The sequence below is a fragment of the Falco cherrug genome, chromosome 10, assembly GCF_023634085.1.
Source record: "Falco cherrug isolate bFalChe1 chromosome 10, bFalChe1.pri, whole genome shotgun sequence".
NCBI classification, from domain to species: domain Eukaryota; kingdom Metazoa; phylum Chordata; class Aves; order Falconiformes; family Falconidae; genus Falco; species Falco cherrug.
Genome location: NC_073706.1, coordinates 19,070,187 through 19,083,634, shown reverse-complemented (window position 1 = coordinate 19,083,634; position 13,448 = coordinate 19,070,187). Strand labels below are relative to the sequence as shown.

Genomic DNA, 13,448 nt, shown 5'->3' with positions numbered 1-13,448 from the left:
CAGGAGAAGGAACTGCCAAGCTGGCCAGGAAGGTGCCAGCAGCACACTGCCCTGCAAGCCTGCACTGGGAACTGGGTGCTGCCGCACACCTTGGTAATGGTCCGACTCTTCACAAGCGTGGCAGAGGTTTGCCACCCTGTGAGTAAAGAGGCCCTGCCCAGCCGCTGGGTGGTATTTCAGCTCCTGGAGCAGCCTGTAAACCCCTGTGTGTGCTGGTTTAAAAGCCTGGCTTTGTGCTTTCAGCTTGTCTCCAGAGCATCTGTCCTCAGGTTAGACTGGCTGAGGCTGGAGAGGTCTCATCTCTGAAATGAGCCTTAGCTGACAGGAGGAACTGAGTTGTTTTGGGGGTTCAGGCACACAGGGTGGGCCAAGACCGAATCCAGCCACCTGGGTGCTCCATATTAGATATTAGACCAGCCTCTTGCCTTTTGAAAGGCGAGAATGGGGGCACCAGAGTTTGTCCCCAACAGAAACCAAACGTCTCTCCTGGGGTGTCCTGACAGTAGTACCTGTGGAGTATTCAAGTTGGCAGTGCCCCTGCTTTGACTTGTACAGCTCCCTGAACCTTGACATGGGTACTATGCTGGCTATCTTAGTTGTAATGATGCTTGTAAAATGCTAATGAACATTTATTTAATGGGAGGGAGGCTGGGTGCATAATCCTGAACATGGTGTGGGGGAATGACTGCTTGGCACAGCAGCGTGGTACCCCTCCAAGGCATGTCCTGGTGCCTGGAGGAACTGCAGAAGGCCCTGATCTAGCCTGCAGGAGATGGAGAATTTTGCAAACATGCTGAGCAGAAGAGAAGCACCTTCGTTAGGATAATGATTTTTAGTTAAGATTTGAGTAATGCTGTTTATTTGCAGTGCTGAAGCAGCTGGTTCTGCTGTGGGGGCATTAGCATCTGCTAGTCCCTGCTTTGGGAACTCTGCGGTGCCAGCACAGGGGACAGGGAAGTGAGGAAGCAGAAGATGGAGGGCCAGTCTGGGAGGTGGTGGCTCTGTGTGTTGGGATCACAGCTCTTCTGTGGGCATCAAGGCAGAGCAGCTTTCGGCGGGGGGATCTGTTGGTGGATAATGAAGGACCTGGCTAGCTGGTGTGTGTGGGGAGCTTCTAAGCCAAGCAGGATCAGCCTGAAGGCGCTAGCTAAGAAATGCTCCGGTAGTAGGCGATGGGGACTGATGGCTCTGGCTAACTGCAGGTGGGAGTCATGCCGGGTAGTGAAGAAGAGCTGACAGGCAGGCTGGGGAGGCACAGCTACCATGGGCGCTGGAAGCAGATGCAGGCACTTCACGCTTGATGTGATGGAAGTGGGGGACAGGGATCCCTCTTGCTTTGTTTTTTAGAGTTACCTCCCCAGTTCTGGTTGTACCTGGTATTGGCATCATCTGAAGGAAACTGTGTGGGGTTTTTCTGATTTGGTGGTACTTTGCTGGGGAAACATGGTTAACTGATATTCCGAAGTGTGAGAGATGGTGGGTGAGGTACTGGGGCGTGTGCCTCTGAAGGGAATATTGGGGTGATGTTATTGTTCATCTTTTGGTAATGGCCTGTCCCCAGTGACCCTCCCTTTGAGAATTAAAAAAAAATAATCTTGCCAAGATGCTTGTTGATGTCACCTCCTTTGAATTTAGCCATGTCACCTGCAAGGGCTGGGGGCTGGTTGCTCTCTGCACAGTGCTCAGGCATCTCCTGTCCCCTCCACCACAAAGAAGTGATCACAAGTAGCAGAGGTGGCTTTATTTCCCAATATATGTGGTGGAAGAAGCTGTGGTATGATCATTTGGTGGTGAGAGTTTGTGCTAATGCAAAAAGTTATCTCAAGGCAGTTTTAGCCTGCCAGGAAATAAAGATGAACCTGGCATAATGCCTGCAGCTGCTGCAGGGATGATGGGGCTCCCCTCTGGCTTGGTGTTTTGCAGGGCTTGAACAGGAGACAGAAGGCAGCTGGGTAGCCTGGATGTTTGAACCACCATTTCTGTGCTCTCAGAAGATCCCATGTAAGCTTGTTAATATATTTTTTCCTGTGATTTTATTGTAATACTCACAGAACAGTTCAGGGAAACTGTCAGGGTTGGGATTGAGGAGGAGAGGGGCTTGTTACCAGAGGAGTAACAAACTGTCTGGTTCTGACTGGGGAGGCAAGCAGGAGCAGAATTTAAGAGCAGTGTGATTGGATGTGCTGTGCTTGGGGGTGGTAGTAACTAAAACAAACTGAATAATAATAATAATAATAAGCTTCCCATGTACACAGCTATTTTTGGTAGCTGATGGCTCCTGGGTTTGTACATGGCAGATCCTTGTTACTTTTCTAAATTTCCTGGAGAGGCGTTTGTTTTGCTTTTAGGTTTAGAAGAATGTGATCCTTAACCCCAGAATCCCACTGGCTTTCTTCAGGACACTCAGATCAGCAGAGCTGGACGGGTTCTTTGTTGATCGCATACTTCCTGTGCGCTGCTGGCATGTTGGAGATCTCCAGAGCTCTGCCAAGGCTGTCCACAGCAGTCTGGACATTTCACTTGTCCTGGGGAGCTGATATCGGCGATTCCAAGGCTGTGGTGACAAACAGCTGTGTGCCATACCTGTCTGGTTGAGGTATGACAGGCTCCAGCTTAAAGAACCACAGAGAATGCCCCCTATCCTCATGTTCTTGGGTTATTCTTCATCTTGGCTACAACACTGCAGGATAGCCCAAGGGTGAGTGGGGATGGTGAGGGACGGCAATTAATTAAGCTGATGTGGCTGCTGAAGGTTTTATTATGAAACCGATGGTGGTGTGTCAGTGGAGGTGATCTCCTGATGGAGAGGCAATAAAGCAGGCTGTGTAAGTGCACCCTAATAGGCATGTACCTGAGCCATCAGCTGTGGTAACCCAGCTGATATATGTATCTTTGCTGTAACTCTGCTCTCCTACATCCCTCCTAAGATGTAGGACTTGTCACTGACGCACGTACATCTCCATGCCATTGCCCTGGGCACTCCAAACCAAACTCTTTCATCTTCCCCAGGATGGGAAACTGAAGTTAATGCTCTTGCTAGAGAGGATGTAGGTGGAGACTGGGTTCAGCAGGGCTAAAGTGGTTTAATTTATGCACCACCTCAAATTAATGTCTTAATCAAGCAGCTTTTTTCTTCTGGCAAGTAGGTATTACCCTGAGTGCTCTGCCACCCACCCTCCCATGCAGTGATAGGGAGCAATGTCCTTTGCATGAGGGCAGAGACAGGGGATTTCTGAGGGGTGTTAAGCCCTTCCCTTACACTTTGAGGGAGTGTTAAGGAAACAGGCTTACACAAAACAAAGTCCAAATTTGTTTGTAGATTGTGTCACTGCCATACAGAACCTGCAAAGAAAGACCTGCCGGTAGCTGTGATGTACTCTGTTGCTGAGGCTGGGCTATAAATATGGTCTGTCCCTTGCTAACCGGCAGCTCTCTTGTGGAGCAGAGTTAGATACGGACAGCTGGGGCTGCTTGCAAGCAGAAAGCCTGAGCTGTATGAGATTAATTGCCTGTGATGACTTGTGTACATTAATTGGCAGGATCTGGGCTGGTATGTACTCTATACCACCACTCGAATTGAAAGTCTTGAACAGCTACTGATTGTATTTTCATTAATAAAATAGCGACTGAAGTTTTCCTGAGAGTCTTGCTTCTGTCTGCTCTAGGTTTCAGCACTTGCAGGAGTGTCTGCCCACTGGATTGGCACTGCTCTGCTGAGGATGGTTGTGCTGAAGGAAGACCTTGAAAGTGCCACATGCAGGATGAAATGGTTTGTCTAAATACTATATTTGGCACCAGCTTTTCATCTAAACCAGAGCCACTTTACACCTGTCTGACAAGATAAAGGGACTTAAAATGAGTGTGAGTGATTTTTTTATTTTTTTTTTTAATGCCTGAACAGTATACAGAGACCTCAGCATAAATGAATACCAGAGCTTCAAAGCTGTTGCTGAATGTTTTTCTACCACCTATAGTACTGCCAGGCTATTTTATTTTCAAGGTATAGTGATATCACTGAGCAGACCATTTGAAGGCTGCTCTACTTCCTTTAAGGAGGAATGGACAGATGGGTATATGCTGCTGTCCCCTGCTGAATGAGCTGCACTGTTTTCTGGGACAGGTATTCCTACCCACAAGAGACTTTTTTTTTTTTTTTTTTTTTTTTTTTTTCTACTTTTCTAGTCTTTTGCAATAAGAGCATCTCAACTATGTCCTTGGCTGATACTTCAGCACTTGCCATGCTGAGGCTGGTGCTGTGTCTGACCTGTGCCACTGCTGTCCTGCCTCCCACCCAAATGCCGAGACCAGGAGAAGGCTGACATGGCTCATCCATCCTTCTGAGGGCTTTGTTAGTAAGTATACGTGTGAGCAGGAGGCACTTGTGCTCAGATTGCCGGAGAGCACCGGTCATTCAGGCCACGCAGACCTGTAAAGTTATAGACAAGAAAACCTTATTTCCATTTCAGCCAGGTTATAGCTTGAAGCCTTTGGATTAAAAGGCAATAACCAGCCCTGGCCTGGAAACCTAAACCGTTGCTCTGAGGGTTGGAAGGGGGGTACCTCAGGGGTGGGCGGCTGGTGGCTGGCCTGATGGGCTGAGCAGAGTGGGGTCCTGGCCGGGGGGAGCTCCGTGGGGAGGGGGTCCTGGCCGGGGGGTTCGGGGTGTGTGTGTGTGTGTGATGTTATGCCACTGGGCCCTTCTCAGGGAAAAGGGATGCCAGGAGTGCCCGAAGCTGTCAGAAGGGCGGTGCTGGGGCTGGCCTGGCAGCAGCGGGTGGCCTCGCCGGGGGGGGACAAGGCCACCCCGATGCCCGCAGTGGGTTTAGGGGGGCTCTGGCTGTCCCGGGCTGTGGGGCCGCGATGTGCCCCTGGTGGGGGTAGGTCGCAGGCCCCCTCAGGGGGCTGCGTGGCGCCGAGCAGGGAGAGGTGAGGAATAGCCGGGGGGTGTGTGCGCCCTGGCTGGGGTCCGGCCCCCCTGAGGAGGGGGCGATGGCGGCCCCGCTCCTCTCAGCCCGCAGCGGGAAGGCCCGGCCCGCGCCGCTGCCTCGGGCCCGCCAGGGGGCGCCGCCGCCCCCTGTACTTACGCGCTCCCCCCAACCCCCGCCACAGCCGTCGCCATGGTGACCGCTGGGTGCGTAGCGGCCCTTACGAAGCTGACGCAGTGGGCGGCCCGGCACGGGCGGGGGCGGCCCCTGCACGGGCGGAGGCGGTGTTAGAGAATCGGGGGGCCGTGAGGCCCCCGGGATGGAGGTGGCGGCGGCCCTGGGCCTGCGTGGCTGGTGGCGGCGGCTGAGAGGTGAGGGGAGGCGGGAGGGTGGCGGCGACCCCCGTGGGCCTGGGGGGGGCCGGCAGCGCCCCCCGCAGCGGCGGGGCCTTCCCTGCGGCGGGCGGGCAGGTCCCCGGGCCGGGGTGGGGGGATGCTGAGGGGACAGGCGGGTGCTGGGGCGGGGGGGGACGCTCCCGGCCCTGGGCCCGGCCCCGCCGCGCTTTGTTCCGTCCTGGGGGCGGCGGCGGGTGCGGGCCGGACTGTGTCCGGGGGGCGCCTCGTCCCCCCCCGGCCGGGCAGGGCAGGGGCAGGGCGGCCGCCGGAGCAGCGCCAGCACTGCCAGCCGGCCGGGCCCGGGACGGGGCCGCATCCCGCAGAAAGGGGCGACCCTGCCCTGGGCGGGTGCGGACGGCACGGGGGGCTGGTGTGGGGTCCGGAGCAGGACCCAGGACCCCGGCCCGAGCTGGCCCTGGCTGTCAGCACCAGCCTGGTGCGGGAGAGCCGGTAGGTGTTGCTGGCTGTGCAGGGAGAAGCCGCCGGTGTGCGGAGGGAGGTGGGTGTGACACATGGATTCTGCCTCTCAGCCTTTATTACTTCTCCGCAGGGACCGCTATCTGAAACAGGTAGCTGGCACTGAGTACTCCGGCGACATGGATCTGCCATAGTGGTTGATGGGCCCTGACCGTAGAAATCCCCAGTAAGGGTCACAGAGAACTGCATGCTTAAAGTAAAGGATATATCACTCTGAGCTCTTGCAGCTGGGACGTTGCCAGACTGCTCAGCCAGCTTTCATGCTGTGCCTGTGCTGTGAATTGGTCCCTGCCAGTGTGCTCGCGACAGGCTTCAGTTACCACTTGTGATATAGGAGTGAAGACTGTCTGCAGGTCCTGATACGCAGGGTGGTGCTTACAGCCACATCCAGGTGGAAAAGAGCATAGTGATTGCCAAGGATAGTATAGGCAGCTCCTGGGATGCTGGGGTGTTCAAGTGTGGTGTACTGAAAGCAGCAAATCTCTGTTGGAGGGATTAGCCAGCGTGTTAAAGGAAATGGCTCTGAGGGAAAGTATAACCTCTGCCAAGGTGGGAAGTTAATTCACCTGCCGGGATAAAACTTCGTAATACCTGGTGATGAGTTGCTCCATCCCGCTGACTGTCGTTTTCTGGCTGAACAGCAAGAAATGTCTGTGCTTGTGTGGTCAGGCTGAGTGTTTTTAAAGTAGTAGTGGCTGGGAGATAATGAAATTGTAGGAAGTGGCTTCTGTAAAGACTGTCTTTAATCTCTCAGTTTTATGACATTGGCTTCAGTGAAATGTGTATCTAGTGGGCACCGGTGGAAAGCTTTCTAAATAAGAAACATTATCTGAGTGAAGCTATTTGTTTTCCTAGGTGTTAGCTTTCTGTGTCATAAGTTACATCAGGTTCTCAAAGCTGCTGATTAGGTCACTGCTCAGCCCAGTGAGCGTGTGTCAGTTTGTAGTAGACAGGCAGGCTGGTAATGGCTAACAGGGACAAGAAACATGAGCAACATCTGCTACATGGTAAATAATGCATATAGCATGGAACTTCTGTAACCAAAACTCTTCAGACAAGAGTAGGACATAGTGCTCCCCTTTAAATCCGTAATTAAATAAAAGAAGATATTTGGGAGTTACTGTGTCTGCTGTTCTACAAAAATTTTATTCTCTCCATAATGTGCTAGAGTCAAAATTATACTTGAGAATATGAGCAAAATCTGTATTGCTAATACTGATTTTGATAATGCTGACCTGTAAAAACCAGATTTGATCAAAATTCCATTTGAACTTAAGGCTCTGGGCTAGATCTTTTTGACTACTGTCTGCAAAATCAAATCAGAAGTCACAGAAACAGGGATTGCTGGAAGTCCCTGACTGCTCGGTCATTGCTGGGAAATGGTTAATGAGAAAGTCAAGCTTCACTGTGCTGTCCACCCTGTTCCCCTTCTAGACTCCTAGGAAGGAACAGTTGTGCAACAGTGTGATCTGAGTGGTTAAAATTAAGAAACCTGCTGCTCCAGGAAGAAAAGTAGAAAGGATGAAAATACTCCCTCCAATGATAAAAAGCTATGTTAAAAAAACAGAGAAAAATAGGGTAAACCAAAATAGCTGTCAGTCTGTTTCATAAAAAAAAAATATGTGGATAGCAAACTGTTTAAAAAAGTTGAGGAGACTTGCCTTCAGCAGATACTCAGTGAGTGCATTTGCATTGTACCACGTTTGGGCGGAGTTCTACTTTTTATGAAACTTTTTCAAAATTCCTATAAACAAATAGTTACAACAAAAAGAATCTTTGTATGTAAGTGCACAGATGTGCTTTTGGACTTTGCATGAGAATATAAATGTCACATTCCTCGTGCGATGTCTACCTCAGTTTGTTCCAAGACAGGAGATTTTTTTTTATGTATCTGTTAAACACTGTGTGTGTCTGACCAGAAACTCGAGACATAAACTTGCAGGCCCTTTGACAGATCCACTTGACTTGCATGTTTTTATCAGTCTCACCCGTCTTTGATTCCCTTCTGTAAAAAACAAACAACAAAAAAACCCCACAAACAAACAACAAAAAAACCCCCCACCAACAACTCCCCCCCCTCCCAAAACAAACAAACAAACCCAAAACAAACACACACACACAAAACCCCAAAGCAAAACCAAACCAGTTTGGCATTCCCTGAGTGCAGAAGCTGTGAATTGCTGTTATATTCCATGTGAAGTTCAGGTGGTGTCTCTCTTTGTTCTGCGACCTTTAATCCCAGGGTGCTGAAGGTACAGATGTTTAATGATGTTTTATAGTGCCAAGTGTAAAGACAGGCAAAGGGATGTTTCCTATGCAGCCTCCTTAGAAGTTAATTAATTTTATGAGTTAGCTCATCAAAACTAGGTCAATGTAGTTTTTGCATTGCAATATAATTGTATTGATTTGCATAAAAAAAAACCCCAACCAACCAAAACATTTATACACTTCTTCCAAGCCTTTGTGACTTAAAAAACTCTCCTTAAAGCAACATGAATACCAATCTTTTGAGGGTCTCTTCCAGGCAAGGCCCATCAAGCTGGAGACCTGTAGGGAATACAGGAATGCTAAAGCTTGAGAGTAAAACCCCAGCATGCTTGGTACGCTGCTCAGCTTTGGGCAGATAACAGCCTTTCAGGCTTTGAGTCATTTACTGGCCTGCCTAAAATTTATTAAACTTTCTTGCATTAAACCAGCAGTGCTTCTGTTCTGTCTTCAGACAGGGGAAGGATGCTTGAGACTTGCCCCCTGCCTGGGTAACAATTGTATCTGCTCTAGAACAAGCAGCTTTTACTTCGGGGGGTCTGCACCCAGCTTTTCCTCTTGAGAGAACAGGGTATGTCCTGTTTCAGCTTGCCACCTAGGTAGCAGTAAATAATCCTTGGTTAAAACTAGCAGTCTCTCTGATCCTGACAGTGATCCAGCAGATGAATAAGTACATCCTGAGCTGGATTCAGTGTTGGACTTTGAGGAAGTTACACTTAAAGAGACAGAAATTGAGATGCTTGGAAGGGTGAAACTATTTTCATCTGCTCTTGGAGGGCTGCAGGGCTGGAGTTTGTCAAGAGCTGGGGAAGGGAGTTTATGAAAGTGTCCTTTGTGCTATCGGGAGCGTGACAAATGGACTCTTGGGATCTGCGGATAGCTTTGGGATGTTTATTCTTACTGGAGTAGATTCTTGGAGTCAATCAGACTTTTAACTTGAAGCTAGTTTATGCTGGTATTTTCTTTATTCTGCGCTGTACCTACGTGATACTGTTAATTTAAATGTTTGTCTGCCAGAGCAAACATATGTGGCATGTGTTTCACGGTGGTGGGAATTGTGCGATGCTTCTAGTCAGAGCTACATTCATTTGTTTTCAAGCTAATGCTTTGTTTTGTGTATTTCTAAAGAGAAATCAGAGGAAAAATCTTGAAAATTTGCCAGGTGTGGTATCTGTCCAGGTTTGACCTTTTAAGACACAAGAAACTGAAGTTATTTCGGTGATTTTGGTAAGAAATGGAGTTTACCCACTGAAACAAAAATCAAATTGCTATGTATTTTAAGAGCACAAGCATAGCTGGGAGTTGATAGTTTACTTGCAGGGCACAGACATCGACTCTAGAGTCTGCTCCCTTTGCGCAGCTGTGTTGATCCTGCTTGCTAGATCTCACTCTGCTTTCCAATAATACAATGTAATTTTTTTTGTCTCCTACCGCAGCAATTGCTCTAACTGTAATTCTGTAATGCAAGGTGCTAAGCACTTTTATTCTGCTAGCTTGCTTGGGTGCATAAATTTAAGTTATGTTGCGTGGCATCTTGATCCTAAATTAATTACAAAGTTATTTTGAATAAAATGCAGAATTCCTGCTGAGCTTTAGAAAAAAAAATGTGCCCTCTATCTTCAGGCATTTTTTCTGTCTTTTTCTTTCCTCCTCCTTATTCTTTTCCTTCTTCCTGCCAGTGAAAGGGGCATGGGTCCCTTACCTCATGCACTGGATTTCTTTGAAAAGATGTCAAGCTAAAAGATTAAATAAAAAAGCTTACTGATTATGTTTTTTCTTCCTTGCAGTGAGAGTAGAAAATCTGCATGGCAAGCAGGCTGCCTGACTAACAAGGAGTTTTGTAATGGGTTCTTAACCCCCAAGCTTCTAGTCTGTCTGCTCTTGCACAAATGCTTCTTTAGCTGGACTCATGCTCCTGCAGTCTCTTGTAGACCTCTGGAAGTTCTCCTCCCTCCCTCTTTGAGGAGGTCTGGCTTTCTGTCTCCTTCAGGTTGATTACAAATGCGTCTGGAATTGCATGAAAATTCATGGCTTTTAGTTCTGTTCAAGCTGTTAAATCAGTAGCCAGCCTGCTTTTGGTCCTTGCATGTTCCCTTTGTGTGAAATGAAAACTACAAGTAGATTCCTCAGTGATGTCTTTGACCTTAATAAGAATTTCTCTCTGAGAGCAGGATATGAGATGCAATCTACAGTCTTAAAAATCCTAAGTTTCCTCGTGTTCTTCATTTGCCATTTCATGAGGCAAACATGCTGTTTGGCAAGCAGTGATTAGAAAAACCCCATTTTTAGAAAAACCATTGTCTCTGAGTTGTTTAAACTGATCTCGTTTCCGTAACCTTATGCACAGATCGACACTGCTGCATCAGCAGTCATCTGGTGATGAAAAGCCCTCTGCTAGCGCGTACCTGCAGAGAGCTGCTGGTAGGTTATTGTGGGAATCCTGGCTAAGCCTGTTGGAGTGAAGTTTGTGCCTAATGTGGTATGTGGGTTTTCTAAATGTCTGCTGTTTCATAAGAAGTTTTGTGAGCTTCCTGTAGCTACGGGATTGTGGTGCTGTACCCACTTCCACTTTCTCAGAGTGAGAATGTCGTTGTGCCCTGAAAGGGGGTACTAGCTGGGAACGCAGGCGGGCACGGTCCTGAAGGGTACCTGTGTCAGCCCCTCTTCCTCCGCATGCTCCTTTCTGTCTGGACACTGACATTTTTATGGGGTGAGTGAGCACTGATGAGCCTTTTCAGGTGTTTGTTCTCTCAGCGTTGTGTGTGGGATAACTAATTTGATACAGTTTGGTGCTCTGGGACATGTGAGGAAGGTTTGCTTGGAGCATCTGAACGATGTGTGTCCTGTTACGGGAGAGCTTAGGACTTTGTGCTGCATGAGAGCAGAGGCTTGCTGATTCTGGAATTGATTGGATAAGATTCTTCTCACCTTGTGAAGACATGGAAAGATAATTTTAAACAGTGTTTACAGTTACTAGGAGTAATTAGCTAATTGATAAATATGAGAAGGCTACCTGAAATGAATAGGTGCTGAGTGTTTGCCATGTCTTTTCTTCTTTTGTAGGTCTAGAGGTATGATTATCAGCACAGACCTGAGAGATCTTGAGTTTTAATCTAGAAGTTTGCTTGGATTTAGTCTTTTTATGAAGAACAAAAAATGTGCAAATAGTGTGGTGAATCCCTTGGGCCACCATAAATAAAATTGAACTGGACAATAGGAAGAAACAGGGAGATTCAAGACTTTGCTATTATAGTTGCATTGCAGTAAGTACAATAGAAATGGTGAGGCTGGCATGAAAAAAAAGCTCCAGTGCATTTCTACCTGGAAAGGTTTCCATTTGGCTCTGTCATGCTGCTCCATGTCTCTGAAAAGTTGGTGTTTATACAGCTCTGCATCTTTTAGAAAGAAGAATGAAATTTAGTATTATATCATGGCTTGTCTTTTCAGCACAGTTCTGTGTAATGCACTTGCTGGTGTTTACAGCTATGGATACAGCCTTGAAGTATTTTTGGAATATAGATTCCAGCTCAAAAGTCTGAGCATCTGGAGGCTTGTCTTTTCCCCATGTGATCTGCCAAATGATCTTGCAAAATTGTGCTGTTTTCTCTCATGGGAAATTAACTATTTCACCTCCCATAAACTAAAAGCAAGTCAGATGCTTCTTGTGAGTTTGCAGCATCTCAGCCACCCTGTGACTGTCCTGATATAGTGAATCTTACCTTCTAGTGTTGTCTTGCATACTGTATTTCCTGGTCATATCAGGGCCCCTTAAAAAGTGTTCTTCGTTGAAATTCAACCTAGTGTTGTGTAACTTGCCTTTATGCTTGGCTTGCCTTTGTAGGTGACCATACTGTACGTTCTTTCCTTTTTGAAATACAACGCAGACTTCAGTGTTTGAAAACTCAGATGTGAGAAGTAGTAAAGTGAACTCAGTGTAACTCTCCAGCGCTAAATGCTTTTGGAACAGTAAGCGGGCCACTTTGTTGTTTCTCTGCTGTTGAAATCAAAACAAGTCCTCTTTAAAAAAAAGTGTATCAGCCATTTTTCAAGAACTTCAGCTTGAGACCCTCTGGAAATGGCAGGGGTTTTCTAGTCCAGTGGTCTGTTTCTTGTTCCAGGATGTCCCTGCAAAGACTATGTGTCTTTCCGCTTCAACAGTCCCGTGTGACTGCTTTACCTCTCAGCCAGGTTTAACCTTTTAAACTACAGTACCCTTTTTGTAACAAGCATCTGGTAATGACAACCACTTCACTAAATGAGGGTATTCAGATATGAACCTCTGTCTTTTTGCTTGGAGGGGAAACATGTGCCCTTGATCCGAGCCAGAGGAAGCAAAAAGAATTCCCATTTGCTCTGCTGAATGGTGGTATGTTAACGTCCTTAAAAGAAAATGAAGAAGCAGTAATTTGCGACTTCTCTAGAGTTCCTGTTGTTGTAGCGGACGCTCTTTCTTCCCTGAATAGAACGGAGAATAATGACAGATTTCTTTCAGAGATTCTCTGTGTGTGCTATGGGATTGCTCTTCCCCTCATCTTTGTGATTTTCATTTATTTTTCTAGCAGAGAAAGAGGCTGCTCTTTCTTTTCAAGTCTTCCTTCCGAGGTTAATATGGGGATAAAGCTATTTGGCACATGAATAATGAAGCATATAGGAAGTGAGAGATGCCTTTCCTGAGATGTTACGTGCATGTTCTAAAACTGGAAAGAGCAGAGCTTTCCTTGAACTTCAGTGGCGTGAAAGGAGTGCCGGACAAGATGCCTTTGCATTAATTGTTGTGTTAAAACTTCATTCTGTAGGAAGCCCTGGACTTCTTTCCTCTCCATTTCATGGTTATTCCTGGTTCAATATCTTGCTTTTGGAAAACAGTCTTTTATCCTCATTGATTTCTTTAATATTTTTTTTAAAGCAAAAAAGGAGCACTCTTTCTTCCAGATCTGAGAGCAAACTCTTTTGAACACTTCAGGGGCCATAATTGAATTTAACTCAATAGGAAATGAGGACATCAACAAATGCACTGTCGTCCTCTGTTCTTCTAAGTGTTACTGGCCTGGAAGAATCTGAGGTAAAAAACTTTGATTGCATATAACTATTAGTTTGTCTTGCTTTATGGGACCGCAGTGCTCTGCTGATGGGAAAGAATTTATCGATTCTCTGAGGCCTTGGTCTGCCTTTCTCTTGGATGAGGGCGGAGGAATTAGTACAGGCGGGTTTGGAGGTGGGAACCACGTAGGATGCTGCAGAAAATGCTTGTTCTGTGAACGGATGGCTGAGTAAGTGTGGTGCATGCATCTGAAGTGCCTCATGGGAGCTTGCTGGTAATATTTACAGAGTTTGTGAATTTGGAGTATGCAGTGTATGAGTTTGCATGCAAGCTCAGGAGTGTCAG

At 47.3% G+C, this 13,448-nt stretch overlaps 1 protein-coding gene across 7 annotated transcripts in view; it reads left to right on the top strand.

Annotated features, from left to right (window-relative positions):
• Nucleotides 1–5,158: 5,158 nt before the first annotated feature.
• The window catches only part of DAGLA (diacylglycerol lipase alpha), a 64,844-nt gene continuing 56,554 nt past the window's right edge, over nucleotides 5,159–13,448 (top strand). For 5 of the 7 annotated variants that reach the window (XM_055721823.1, XM_055721819.1, XM_055721822.1 and 2 more), the window contains exon 1: nucleotides 5,159–5,296. The gene's annotated coding sequence lies outside the window, so the exon portion shown is untranslated. Of the gene's footprint in view, nucleotides 5,297–10,675; nucleotides 10,773–13,448 lie in introns of those variants that run through there. The other 2 variants (XM_055721820.1, XM_055721818.1) reach the window with 2 other exon arrangements.